Here is a 15090-nt window from a genome sequence, read left to right as displayed (position 1 = left end):
CGAGTCTTTTTTTGTTCCATACTGCTTACAGACACCGGCGGTGGCGGACAACTACGGCGCCGCGCGTAACACGTGTCTCATAACATATTTCATATCAGCTTTAACATAACATATCTGATAGCAGCTATCGCTGTAAAACTACTTGCCTTCAGTGCAGCCAGAAGATTCTGGCTGCACTGAAGATTTTGACGGTGAATCACCGCCAGAAGATTCTGGCGGTGATTCTTGCTCGTACCCGTACTCTCTGCTTAATGCCCCGGTCTCCACCACCACTGTAATCTGTGCCCTCTCGCGGTAGGTGGGCGCTCGAGGAGATACTCGTTCGATTTGCTGGAGAGCGCGGCAATTCGGAAGGCCGAATAAAAGAAACACGTCGCGCGCTCGCAATCTCGGAGGCCATGGTTCGGGAAACGACTCGGCAGGCCACAACGAAGGGGGAGGTCGAGCGGCTGTGACCAATTAGGACTAATGCGCGCGCACTTACGGTATAAATGCTCTGAAGGTTGTTTTTTTTTCTTTGTAGAAACAAGGAGGTCATGACCACGCCCCCCTCTCTACTTCAGGCGATTGCCCCCCTGAAATGAGTGGCTGGATCCGCCCCTGGCGTAATCTCGGACGCTACGTGCATTTCGCCACTTCCGTCCGCGCTGGCGTAGCACAGAAGCTTTCCAACGCTGACTGATACATATATATGTATACATCGAACAGCACGAAACCTTTGCAGGTGTAAATAAAAAATTGGCAGATCCCACGTATAGTGGTAATCGATGATATGCGATGCACAAATGAGAAATGTTGATATGTCACTTTAAAATCAGGACGACGTTACGAGGTGCAGGTAACTGATGCCGTAGATAACTTCCGTGTCATGATTATCATGTTTAGATGTGTCATTTACTTTCGTCGTCTATTCACGTCGCGTTATACCAAATTTAGTATATGTGGAGCTTGCAAAACGGCCGCGAGCACGCTATGAGCGTGGTATGTTGTCATGTTCCTACGTGACACGTGTGTCAGGATTACCATGTTTCCACCAGTCATATATTTCGTCATCGATTGACGTCACGTAACACCAAAGTCGGTATATGCGGAGCTAGCAAAACGGACGTGAGCGCATCATGAAGGGCCCAATATACTCGAATGTAGCGTTGATGCGCGCTCACGCTGGGCACAGCGACGCTGCGTCAGCAAAACACGAGCACTCCATAGTCTGACGCCAGGCGTGACCAGCGTCCGTCGGCGCGGCCCGACGGCTACCGGCGCGAAATGCGACATGCTGCATTTCGCGCCGATGCGTTACCCAGACAGCAATGCGTCTCCCTCATTTCGTAACGGAGGGACGCCGGAGGCGCTGAAACGCGCATGCGTCAAAGTAACGCGGCACGGCGCACGCCTGCGATTATATGGCAGGACCGGCGCCTGGCGTCGCAACGCCGGCGTCACGCCGCGGAGCACGCGCACCGCGTCACGTCGAAAGGTATTGGCGTCTTGACTTTGGCACGTAGTCATGTTGTCACATGACACCCATCTCATGATTATGATGTTTGCACCAGTCACATACCTTCGTCATCCATTCACGTACAGTACTATCAAATTTGGTATATGTGACGCTAGTGAAACGGCCGTGAGCGCATTATGAGCGTGGCATGTAGTCATGTTGTTACATGACACGCATGCCATGATTTTCATGTTAGGGTCTGTCGCGTTCACACCATCCGTCCAACTGTCTGTAATTGATATCAACGTATCCGCATGCCTTTCGCGACCAGTGCGTTGCCATCAGCAGAGCGTTTCCAATCTCCCACGCGTTCGCACCATTTATACCTAAAATAATATGAGAGGTACTCCCTGTCAGTCCCTACGTGGGACGCTATCAAGAGGGAGACGAAATGCCGTGGCACCACAGTAAGTGGTGATGGTGCCCCCTGAATTCACGCTGTCCGTTCCAGAAATTGCGGCACTCGTTTGCCTATTTTCGTGCACGCGCGGGTCTTCTGGCGGCGCTCTCTTCGGTGCTATAGCGGGTGGGCTCGAAGCGGTGTCGCATCACTTGACCGTCTTGACGTAGTTGTGTGGGCACCGTTTGAACCTCGGGTACGCGCATCTGCTGTGTCTACGTAACGGACTCACTCATCATAAACCGCTTCCTCGTGTGGGTCGTGACCTGTAAAACCTATGAGCGTGAACGTTGCACCTAAGGCGCGTATGCGAGGCCTGAATGGTGTCGGCGCCTTATAGCGTTACGGCTTCCCTTTAGGCTCCAACCGGGAGAGGGTTGTATGTGCCGTCGTCAATTTGCAATCAACTTCATTTCTTCAGTGAAAACCACAGATGATATGTCTAGTGCAGCGTTGTGTCTGAGTTCCTGAACTGCACTGTGTCTGAATTTGTTCTGTTAGTATGATCAAGTGTCGTCAGCGACGTTAGCTTGACTCAGAGGGGTGCTGACAAGCTTGTCACACGCACCCGATGACAACTTCCACGGCTATATAAGTGACAGCTGGGCTGCCCTGTACACAACGTGGAGAAGCGTGCTTCTCCACTCGAGGCCCGCTGTTGCGGGGAAGCCGGAGTCACGAGCGAGCGTATGCGCAGACGCAGCTGGCGAGGAACGAATGTTTAATCTCTACGGTGCAGACCAGATATGTAGCTTAAGCTGGGAAAGTGCGAAAATCGCTGTTGTTTGACCTATTGACTGAAATGAGAATGGGGGAGGTATTATTATTATTATTTTATTTGTGGAGTTTAACGTCCCAAAACCACCATATGATTATGAGAGACGCCGTAGTGGAGGACTCCGGAAATTTCGACCACCTGGGGTTCTTTAACGTGCACCCAAATCTGAGCACACAGGCCTACAACATTTCCGCCTCCATCGGAAATGCAGCCGCCGCAGCCGGGAATCGAACCCGCGACCTGCGGGTCAGCAGCCGAGTACCTTAGCCACTAGACCACCGCGGCGGGGCTTGGGGGAGGTATTGAAGTGTTACGTTGGCAATACCAAGCTGTCTGTATTCCCATACTCCAGGTCAGTGGCGACGTCTGTTCCCTGGCATTTGTGAGGATGGCATTGATTGATTTCGTTCGGCTAAAATCTGGAAAGCTTTTCAAGTAGACGTTAGACCTTCCAGACGACAGTGCCGGAAATGAAGTAACACAGTACTCATATCCGGTGGAACGTGAGGATCAATGTTGATGCGCTTCACCTACCACTCAGAAGTGTGGCAGTTTGGGTAGTTTGATATGACATGACGATAGTTATAGCGCAAGAACAGGACGACGACAAAGGGTCGTCTCCTTCTTGTCCCTTTGTCGTCGCCCTGTTCTTGCGCTATAACTATCGTCATCGTTGCCTCTCAACTCGTGTGTCGATGATGTGTTTTGTTCCGTTGTCTGTTATTTATAATAGTCAAATGAGCCATCACAAGCGGGTCTAAGAATGCGATATTTCGCAGCGTTATTGTGACGCCGTCACCCTCGCCCTTCGGTGGTGAAACGCGCAACACTGCCTCGAGTGTTACTCATCGCAGTGAGCGGAAAACGCGTGGCGCTCAACTTGGCGCATCACCTGCTGATGAGTACGCGAGGTGGCATAGAATGTGTGACTTCATTTTTCGAAAGCCTGCCTGCAGGTGGCCTTCAGGCGTAGCGCCGTGGCAGCGATTGAGACTGCGTGGAAACTTAAGTGCCAGAACATTAGTATTAAAAAAAAAAGAGAGAGATGACCGTATACGTACATGAAGAAGAAAACGATGTGTCATCGCGGTTCAAATAGAGAAATAATAGTCAGACGCGCGTTGGGAGGTGAACGGTGTGAAGGAGACGCGCCACTCGGAAGACTCGGAGCAACTGCACTTGAAAGCGAATGGCTGCATTTTGTCGACAAAAGCCGTGACAAGATCACTAATTGACGTGGAAAAGAATCGTTTCAAGCAGCTGGCGAGTGCCGTTATCGCCGCAATGACCGTCTATACTTAAACACAGCGATGGACGCACTGTAACAGTATATTAATAATGTTCATTTCTCGGAATGCGCTTTGTCCGACGCGTATCTATATCCTTATACCTGCCGTCGTCTTCGCACAGTACATTTCATAACAATGTGGTTAGGTAAGACGACTTCTGTAGCCGGGGGGGGGGGGTGACTTCTAAATGAGTGAAAGGAAGATAAAAGTGAGCCACGTAACTGTCTGCATCATAGTGCAACACCTCAACAGTGGCTCACGAGGGATGGGGGCAAGGAGGTATAAAAGGGATAGGGAGGAATAAAAGATAGGGATAGATATACAGAAATAAGGAGAAGGTAGGAAAGATGGACACGGTCGCAGAAGTCCGAGGACGGGGCACCACTCAGCGAGAGCTCTCGTCGGCGTCAAGAGAAGGCGCAGGGCGAGCCATCCGGCCAGAGCTGCGCTGTCGTCGGAGATCACGGGGGCACAACCGTTCGGCACAATATCCAGTGAACGAGTCCTTCAGTAGCCGATAAAGTAGCATTGTGCGGCGTTGGGGGCGGGGGGTATAAGACAGCGATAGCGATTGGTTTAGCCAGTGATTGGTTTAGCCAGGTAGACAGCGATTGGTTTAGCCAATCAGCGATGGAGGAGCGACATGGCTGAGCCGCGTCGTCTGCTTTCGCCTCTCCCCACCGTCTGCGCCTGCCGCGGGACACTGCGGCTTGCTTCTTGCTCCGCGGTTTTTACGATATATCGTACGTTTTGTTCCCAGACTACGTTCCAGCAGTGAATAGGGCATTTTCGCATGTCCGGTATTAAAAAAAAAGCGCGCAGTGATTCAAAATGACGTCCCCAAAGCAGGCGTTTGGACAAGTGGATCCAGCTAGCGTTAGCAACAACAAATAAACGTGTAATGTATGCCCTCCGAGATTCGAGAAGGCTTGCTTAGGCCTATAGCACCAATTATTTGAGTGTGGTTCTCAAAAACGGTGGCGAATCAGTTCGAGTACTGTGTTGTCGAAGCTAAAGGACATGAGTCTAAAGCAAGTCGAAGCATCAGTTCGGAGCTTACGAGATACAGAGAGCACGGCGGCCGCTTGAAAGATTCAAGGCAGTCGACAAGTGCATGCGGAAGGGCAGCCATGTTTGTCGGGAGAGCTTGCCGTGAATTTCGAACAGCTGTCGTGCGGGCGACGCCAGCTGCCGTTCTACGGCACGGCGCCGTTACGGCAGGCTTGCCGCTAGCGTGAACCGGCCCTTACGTATGCAACGGAATGGCAGGGGGAGCGGTATTTCTTCTATAAACGTTCCACGGCATTCAACAGGCGCGCGTACACATGCAGCACATCATGCAACGTATAGGGCGAATGGCCGGGCCGCCCGTGTCAGGAACAGAAACGAACCGCTCGCCTGTCACCTGACTATGCAGCGTCCTGGTTTTCACTTCAAGGTTTGAACGACTATAAAACAAGCGGAAAGGGAGAGAGAGAAAAAAAAACAAGGAAAAGAAGAAAGAGAGAAGACCGAGGGAACGACTGCAGAGAGAGAGATAAGGCAGAAAAACGAACAAAATCTTCAGAAATATGTTGGCGGACGGTGAACAGGAGACTTAGCTATGTTGGAAGTGTGTATCCTAGACGTTATTTAGCACTCTTAAACGTCTAAGTATTGCTTTTTTCTCTGTACAAGAAATTTAATCATGTTGGTGCATGGGTGCAGATTTGTATTTGAATATCTGAGGTGCAGCATCATGACTGCACCTTTGGAAACGGACTTGGAAAGTGCCTCTTGTGTGGGACAAGGTGACGAGCACGCAAGCTGCAGTTCATGCGTGTAGGAGTGCCGATGGTCAAAAAAAAAAATGGCTTGGAACGTTCATTTAGATTCTTTCTATCTACATATAGCTTGCTGTTGGAGATGTCAAACTCGTATATATGTGGCTTCACCTGAGCTTTATTTTATGGTGGCTTATTTTATTTCGCTTCATGATTAACTACACGTTTCATTTGTCGAAATGTAGCTGTGACGCGTTCCTTGCGCATTACAGGAACTTGTAACAGGAACTCGTTCCAAAATTGGCGGGAAACGAAGAACGAGTTTTTGTTCCTGTACAACCCTGGCGGTAACCAACTTGAACACTTATTCGCCCGTAGAACATTCCGTCCCGACTGTTAAAAAGAAATGAAAAAAATTGTTCATGATGAGATGAACGCATAAACGCTTACTTGCGCTCCTTCTGTTGCTCTGCCAGGATGAGTGGGTGAGGGCACCGGTTCATCAGAGCGCGTCGTTCTCCAGCCAGCAGGTATAGCGCCACAAGGCTCAACCGAAGATGCCTCTATGCGCGCGCCCCTGAGCGAGCGTTGTGGCGCTCTAGGTCAACCTGCAAATGAATGTTTTTACTCTCTCTAGCAGGCTTTGTTTACATGACGGAATTAGTGAGTGCGTGTAGCGCCATCTGCGGGCCCCGACTTGTGGCGTGGCAGTGGCTTTTGCACGCGGGCTGCTCCAGCTGGTATTGAATAGAGGAGCAGGGAGTACGTGGCTATCCACCCTCACGAGCTATCACGTGCCACTATGCCCTAATGAGGAGTGGTATGAGAGGAAGTATCAAGGCTTTAGTCGGCACTTTAATCTGGCTTGCGCCACTGCGATTAATCTCTAATGACACTGATGAATTACTCCATACTTCCGCACACCTTAATCCGCCTGAATTCACCTTCTCCCTACTGCTCTGAACACTCAGCCGCGCCTCAATCTACCTTGTCGTGTTCACCATGATCAAAAGTTATGCACTGCTTCATACTGACGTCAGTGTACTCTCTCTCTACACTTCTTTATTCAATAATACTCATAATCCACCTATAGATACTCAGTGATTTAGACACACATTAGCATACGCACATATTAATCTTTTCGTACTCGAGTAAAAACACATGCACTTGAATGGAAGAATATTTATGGAGGTACGATCTCAAATAGAACGTGCTACGGCCAGAAACGACGAGTTCGTGCACTTGCGTGCGCGCAATCACTTCCTCTTTCCCACCTCCCCAATACCTTTTCCCTCCATGTTCGCAAAAAAAAAAGAAAAAAAAAAGAAAAGCACGACACATGCTCCGCCGTAGCAGCTCCAGCACGAACCGTTTTCGATAATTTTGCATTTCTGCCTTCGCACGTTTGAATTGTTTGCCCTGTCTGGGAGAATGTTAATCTCAAGCTCTTGGAGTGTAGCTACACCACACGATATTCACGAGACATGCTGTAACTCTGTAAAGAATTGACGAATAAGTTTCGTTTCATGGCGTGTTATTCAAGGAGGCAGCCCTCATGTTACTTGAACTTCTTGAAGCGTGGCTGCTGTTATCGAGATGTAATTTTTTTTCAGTTAGGGTAGTGCACTGCAGTGACGCTGCAGGAAATGCTAAAGGGGCAATGTTCAACATTTCTTGGCATTTTAACCGACATTCTGCATAATCCGGAAGGCTCCCACGTGACGAAAAAGCTTTTCTTTCCGCATTCTTCGGACAGTTCAATGTTTTCAATGTTCTAAAACAGCACAATTTAGAAACAAAAATACATTTTAGATGGCGGCCGAAATGGGTGGAACGCTTGGCGTTGATGTGGAACCGCGTAAAGAGCTGGCGAAGAAACCCTACAGCACGCGCTCATATTAGCCGACACATTTTTGATGTTCTGACTCCAATTAAGTTTTTCGGTGTAAGCGATGGGAGACTGAACGAAAATGTGAAAAACTGACGAAACTTCGGTATTCTACTGGGAAGATACTAGTTTTCCGGTAAACAGAGTAAATTTCTCCCATTTCCGAACAGTTGGCTGTATTTTCGATGGATTGTCAGCGGCTGCACGGGGACGCGAGCCGTGCCTTCACCATCGCCGAGGCGCAGGATGCACGAGTTCCCTCTTCTCTCTTCCACAAAAGCGCTGTTGCTTTACCCCAGCCGGGTGCATTGTTCACTACTGGCGCTGTTCAGATGGGCGAGCCGAGTGACGCAAGCAATGGCTTGCATTGTTGGCTTGCCCGCTTCGGGTGTTTGCGATGTCGTAAACTTGTCACCTCCTCTAGTTCACGGCGCGGTAGCTAGGCGTGGCAGTTTGCGAAAAACACCAAATTCACCATTTTCCTGTCTGGAATGAAGGTTTTCTCTACTGACTTCAGGACCCAACATTTCGATCTGGTTGAAGATCTCGGCGGCCGTTATTTTGTTCAGCGTCCCTATAAAGGTGTCGTCAAACGAAAATTAAACTTTGCGGTTGTATTTTTTTCTGTTTTAATAATGATTAGACATACTGATTCCGAAATTTTTCTGCACAATATCCAGTCTGAAATAATGACGCCCGTTTGAAATCGCAGTTCTTTTGTGGGGAGGGGGGGCAAGTTTAGAGCTTACTACCCAATATCACAGAATGCAGCAATATGCGAAAGCTTCACTGTCACAAGCCACCTTAAACTTTATCGGCAACATTGTAGTAATCCACAATTTAAGCTTCTCGGGTAACATCATGCAATAAAGGTTAGCGTAATGGTTAAGCAGCCCTCCGCCCCTCTCTTTTTTTTTTTTTGAGCCTTCAATCCCTTAGCATGTTCAATTGTGCCGCATTTGTGTGCAGCAATTGCACAAAATGGAAGAGTGGTGAGCCTGAGAACGTAAAACCTGTTAAATTTTATTCCTCGCTGATTATTATTCGCGGTCACTGTAGCCGTACTCTGGAAGTTTTGGCGAGGCGTCGTGACGGATAGTGCAGCCATCTTCGCCAGGCTGATTTTAAAATGGGTGGTGCCGCCATATTTGTGGCCTGCTCGTTCTTTGCTGCAAACGTTTGTTATAGTTTATCCAGGAGGCATGATGCGCGCACCATGATTAATTCATTATCACTAAGCAAGATAATATTGCCTTTGTTATGTAGGTAATTTTCGGTTTTGGGTTTCTGGGTGCCGAATCGGGCTGTGACGTGGCAGTGTAGTTGGCTTGGCCACGTGACCACTCAAGAATGTGACGCACGTCGCGCTGATGATTATCTGCTCTCGCACAGACGTGCCACAGATGTACCTGCAAAACAAACGTTCAGTAGCCAGCCGCAATGCTTTCACGGCACGTACGTAGCGGAGGCCTCCAGAGGCCCCTCACCTCTCTACAATACATAAGCGCGCGCACGGTAGGCTGGTAAGGGGGTCCAAGCACAACCCCATACTTAGGAAGGGGGCGATGCGACTTGGAGAAGGGTGTAAAAAAGTCAACCCCATACATTGGCACAATTCGCACCGAGATCGGACTATAGGGGGCAGCACCGTCACTGTGCTAGTGTGGATAGGCGGCCGGCGGCGCACATGCAAATGCACGCAACGGAGCATCTTCTGAGCGCTGTGAGCCGACTGTCGGCAAACAAAATGCGTTGACTGCTGCCCAGTTGTAATAAATATGCCGTTCATTGCCTAACGAATGCACAAAGCTCACTGAACATTACTTTTAGTTGTGACAGGAACGCAGTCTGCCACTAAAAGGGATCTTTACGCTTAGCGACTGTCTGCACTTTCGCACTGCAGTGTGTCACGTTTCTTGTATTTTTATTTTAGGTGTTGAGCTTGTGTCCCGTCTACTATGCACTGCTGAGCATGGCTGAATTCATTCTTCATGCCCGCTAGTCATAAATACCAACCCCTCCCCCCCCCCCCCAAAAAAAAAAAGAAATTCGATATTTTTGGGCGATGGACCTAAAAATACAGCGATTACTCATTCCGCCTTTTCGTCTTAATCATTTCTTTGTAGAATAAACGTAGGGCAGTCGATACATTTATTCAGGAAAGCTACGTGACTTACAGCGCTTAAGCGCGCTTGTTCTTACTCTCATAACAGTATAAAAAGGTAATAGTTCAGCCCGCAGCTTTCTTATATTGTTTATCTGCATTAAAGTGATAGAAAGGCTCATTTAATTTATGGGACGAAGTTTTTTTTTTTTCAATAGAATGCGTGTTCACTCTTTCCGTATGCCTAGCACAACGTCACAAAAGCGCTCAAGGTAATGTGAAAACAAGAATGATGTTCTCCTTGAAATTATACGACATATGTGAGGCGCGCGCCGTCTGGATTAATTTTGACAATCTGGTCTCCTTTAAGCGAATCCAAATCTAAGAACAAGGGTGAGGCAATTAGGAAACTCCAACCAAAAATTTTATTTCAGCGCTTGAGTCAGCGCTTGGTCTGGCTTCGAAACGTTCATTTTCTGAATACAATTTTTGGTTGGAGTATTCTAATTGCCTCATTCCTATTCCAACCAGGCAGACTTCTGGCAAGGTTTCATCTTTGATAAGAACACGGGTCTGTCTGTTTAAATATATCGCCCAATGCTAACATCGCGCACAACTCAAGTTTAATAAGCTCCGTGTCATTCAATTGAAGTACCGTAGTGTCAGAATTTACTATGCAGCAGTGTCATGGGCCTAGGACCGCACACATACAAGGTTATCTCAAGCACAATTAAGGCTCGTTGCACAACCGATGAGCAAGAAAGCCACAATTTTTTAAGTAGACACCTAACAACAATGCAAAACTCTCTCTTTGAGTCGCTAAAACGCTACATTCACAAAATATATATTATTCCTCATGTTTGGGGCGACGCCAAGTGCACTTTACGATGGGCTTCAGCTAAAAAGCGGCACTACACCGACATGATCCTGGCGAAGAGAGGCTACGACGACCGTGCACATCACTCTCGCCAAGTGCTCCACCTCATCTCATTGCAGTACATACACAGGCGAGTAAGGCCAAATGCTTCTGTAGACACTGCTTCTGTAAACCCACAAGCAGCTTGCTTTTGCCTCAAAATTGGTGGCACTTAACAAGGCTGTGTGGTTAGCGCCTCAGAGTGGTGCACCTGCAAATATAAACTCGGTTGAGTTCGGATTCTGACCGCTTTGAGTGAAAAAAAAGAAAGAAAAGTCGTTAAATCAGACGCACGAAAAAAAGAATCGCAATAACACAGTACATCCAGTCGGATTCAGTACACTGGCAGAGACGTCTGCGAAAAGCACGACGCAACAGAGTAGTAAAGTTCGACTATCCATATTTATTTACTCATGCACAGCACATTGCGAGCTAAAATGAAATGCATACGTTTTTTTTTCCTGCTAAAGTGGCCTTTTGGCGGCTACACTTTCCATATACTTTGTTGCGACTCCGGGTCCTGTGGGTCTCAGTTTGGTAGCGGGCCCCCGTCCTAGGACCCATCGTCGAACAAGTCAGATGAGGCGCTCGTAATAACGACAACAATTCATTTACATGATTGGTGACTGAGAATTCGAAAGGAGGTGATCGAGTGATCAAGTACGGGAAGTCAAGAACTGTACAGGAGAACTGATGAACTGTAGAACTTCAAATACACAAAAGTCTTCCGCTTATATAGCGCCGCGTTGCCAACCCTGGGCGCATCGTCCGCGGCTTCAGCCAATACGGCGCTCCATTGTCCGCGGCTTCGGCCAATACGGTGCTCCATGGTCTAGGTGCTCCACCCTCGAAGGAGGGGAAAGACACCACACAATGCACGTGGAGAGGGCACAGTCTACAGGATGCGCAAATATGGTCACAAATGCACTCCACAGGCACTGCGCCGTGCTCCCGATCGGGTTGCAGAAATTAGGTGCCTTTTCTCATCTTCTAACCACTACCACCAAATGCACTGCACAGACGTTTTACACACGTCACCAAGATTTCGCTCACGTCCGATGATCCTAGATGACCTTGCTTTTCAAGAACTCCTCTGGCAGTTGGGTGACGTTCGAAAAACTGGCTCCCGGTACACGTGTCAAACTTGCCTGACTGTGTTCGGGTAGGACAATGTAGTGGTCAGCCAGCATATCGTCATAACATGCCACTCCATTCAGCCTATCCTATGGAGAAAGAGGGGAAGGAGGAGTGGTCGACTCATCCCTCGTCGTCGAGGCGGGCTCCCGCAAGGGCTGCAGCAGATAAGGCCCGTTTACATTGACCCGACGAGGGCGCGTTGAGTCGAAATAAACAGGTTTTCTGGACTCGCCCTCCCCATGTATAAGCGGACGCGTCGGGGCGGAGGGTCGTCGCGGCGAGTCCCGTCGACCCGGAGACAGGGGGTAGGTTCACCGAACTCGCCGCGCTCAGAAAGGGCATGTATAACCGGTCGCGCTGAGTTGACGGCTCGTGAGCTCTCCCGCCCGTCGCCGTCTCCGCTTCCCCTGTCCCCATCACTCCGACGTTGCTCTTTCTCTGTCGGCCGGTACGCGCGGTACGCGCGGAGGACATCGTTCTGTTATGCGGTAAATGCAGATCACTTTTACGTTTAAATCTTGCTTGGCACGTCCTACTAGAGCTTATTGGTTATCGTTCTCACGACCGGCTATTTTGCTCTGCCCGTAGCAGGAAATCGGCTTGTGCGCCAGAAATCTCAAATACGTGCACATGAACGCTTTAATAAAGTTTCTGGTCACCTCGCCATTAGAATACATTTGCGTAAATTCACAGAATTGTCTACTAATGCGCAGCATTCCAACTCTGCTTGCATTTATTTTGCGTTCTTCACAGCCAGGTTCGACTATGAAAAGGCAAATACTTTCGGGTATTTTATTCTTTGTAAGTTTTGTTTTGGGTTTTTTTGCAAGTGGTGTAAATTGACTTTATCACAAAAATTAAGTGCCTTTACCAATACATGTAATTTCCCCCAGAGGAAAAGCGTAGTCCAGGGTTGGTTTCGCTCTTTTTAATTCGTGTTTCATGAATCCCTGAATGGACTTAGGCATTTCGAACGTCTTTTCGGGTTTAGTGTTCGGGTTTTGGAGGAGATGAGGGTCATTCCACGCCAAATATCCCAGACAGTACGCTAGACCATCTACGATTACACTCTAAAAAGTAATGGTTGGTCACATTACTACACTATTCATTTTTGGAACCAATTTCCTAAAGAAAATTTTAATTTCTTAAATATGGTGGCAGTTAGGTTGCGACGAAACTTCGAAAAAGTGAAATATTATACGCAGCACGGTAAAACGATTCTAGTCGGTAGCAAAAGAACCGCATTTCCTTGTTAAAACGCATTCACCACTAGTGTACGTTAATGTGCTTTGTGGGGAAGCAATGCAGTGTTCTTGACCAAAGTCAGAAATTTTTACAGCTTTTCAACTTTTCCAGAGACAACGCAGCTGCATAGCTTGCTTGCATTGTTGACGGTAAGTGGGGGAAAAACACGAGTCGCGAAGACAGTAGTTTAGAAGCGCTGGCACATGAACTTTGAAAAATTTGCAATATTGTTCATGTTCAGGCACTTATCGGTCTGTGTGGTGCTCCATATAAAAAATATACACTTTGGATCATTTCAAAGGGTGCAGAAACGATATTTATTTCTGTAAGTTTGATACGAATCTTTGTTTTACGCGAGAAAATATTATTTATATTCGGTACGGCGAATTCCTGGAGAGACCAGCCAGGGGTGAACAGGGGACGGTGCGTCAGGCTGCGGATACGCCTGCGGCGAGCGCTGTGCCACAACAGAACCACTGCTGCCATCGCGTTGTGCAGTGTTAGCCAAGACACCAACACAACCATAAAGTACAGCTGGTGCAAACTAAGAAAAAATACCAAGACAGCCATCGCGGTGGCGGAGTGACAACTGCTCCAACAACCGCAGCCCACAGCGGCGAGAGGCGAGAGCGCAGGCTTGGAGGAGCGGAAACCGGTACCGGAAGACGGGCTTGCTCGCCTCGACGCAAAGCGTCGCTGCGATCACCGCTCACCTCAACTCGTCCGTGCGAGTTCATATAAACTCGGGCGCGTCGAGGTAAGCTGAACCCGCCACTCAACTCAGCCCGCCCCCGTCGCGTCCATGTACACGGGGCTATAGTGTCTTTTTCTTTCCTTCAACCCTACATTCCATTCCTCGTTGTTTGCTAGAAGCTGCGAATATGCGGGGCTCGGCTTCTCCTCTCAAGGTGCAGCCACAACCAGTTTGGTTTTAGCTTTCAGCACAAACAGCAAATACCACGCTGCTACGGATCTTTCCAGATCCTCGGTGACCTCGAAAATGGCCCAGCTGCTTCCGTTGTTTGCCTCGAAAGCCTTGCATAGAGTTGAGCTCACAATGGCCTTTCTCGGCTCGTGCATTTTCTTTGCGCGAACCGGTTTTGGACCTCTTGTTCACGTCTTGCGGACAGGAAATCAACTCGTCTTGACGGACTTGCTTGGAATGCATCGAACTGTTTTCGTTCAGTTCACAAAGGCCGAAAGACTTCAATAGGCCATAACGACTTGCATCAAAGCGCACGTGGCATATAACTTTGGTCTCGTTAATAATTTTACGCCCTAGAGACTTTTCATTAGATCGATGAAAGCTGTGGGCGAGCCAATCACGTAGAAATCTCATGTCTGTCTCGTTTGCACTCGACCGCAAACTTAAGTGCCACGTGCAATGGTGCTTATAGGTGCATTACTTCATAAGTACTGTAAGTTACAATGACGATTCGTAGAGCATCGCTATAGTATCGAATAATCTGATATACTCGCTTAACAGTATAACTTCAAGACGCTAAAGATTATCTTAGCTTTGCGCGCGCGACGGCGCCGTCACCAGAAAGGGTTCCTGAACAAACCCAGGCATTCAAAGATTCCTTGGCTGTTCGTGCGTCACAAAACTTGTAGTATGCACCAAGTAGTCCTTTATGTCTCAAACCTTCGGGACGAGTTCGATGAAGATTCGCCTGTAGGAATATTAGTCAAATATTAAATGGCAATGCTGACAATATTGACGCTTGGAGAAGATCCCTAGTTTGCTTATATGTTCAAGAATGCAAACCAAATTGGGAGCAATAAAGTTATTTCCTGCTTAGAAAGGAACGTATACCCTTGCGGCGAAGTAATCTGGTATACCTACGGTCTCAAAGAATTTATTATTTTGATATGCGCTGCGCTTTCGTAAGCCTTTGTAATGAGCGAAGTATATTAAAGTGCAAAATTGTTTCTTAGACCGCACAAGTTATGTTCTTTACCTTTCCAAAGTCAACATGGGCACACCAAATGGCCTGTATCCAATTAGGCATAGGTTCTATATGACGCTTTCATTCAATCAATGGTCCACCTGAATGTGTGTACGATTCTCT

General features: G+C 48.1%; 1 protein-coding gene across 1 annotated transcript in view; it reads left to right on the top strand.

Annotated features, from left to right (window-relative positions):
* LOC119177974 (uncharacterized) overlaps positions 1–15090 on the top strand; it is a 119834-nt gene that overhangs the window by 40797 nt on the left and 63947 nt on the right. The window lies entirely within an intron of this gene.

The sequence above is a fragment of the Rhipicephalus microplus genome, chromosome 1, assembly GCF_043290135.1.
Source record: "Rhipicephalus microplus isolate Deutch F79 chromosome 1, USDA_Rmic, whole genome shotgun sequence".
Lineage (NCBI taxonomy): Eukaryota > Metazoa > Arthropoda > Arachnida > Ixodida > Ixodidae > Rhipicephalus > Rhipicephalus microplus.
This window is presented reverse-complemented; position numbering and strand designations above follow the sequence as displayed.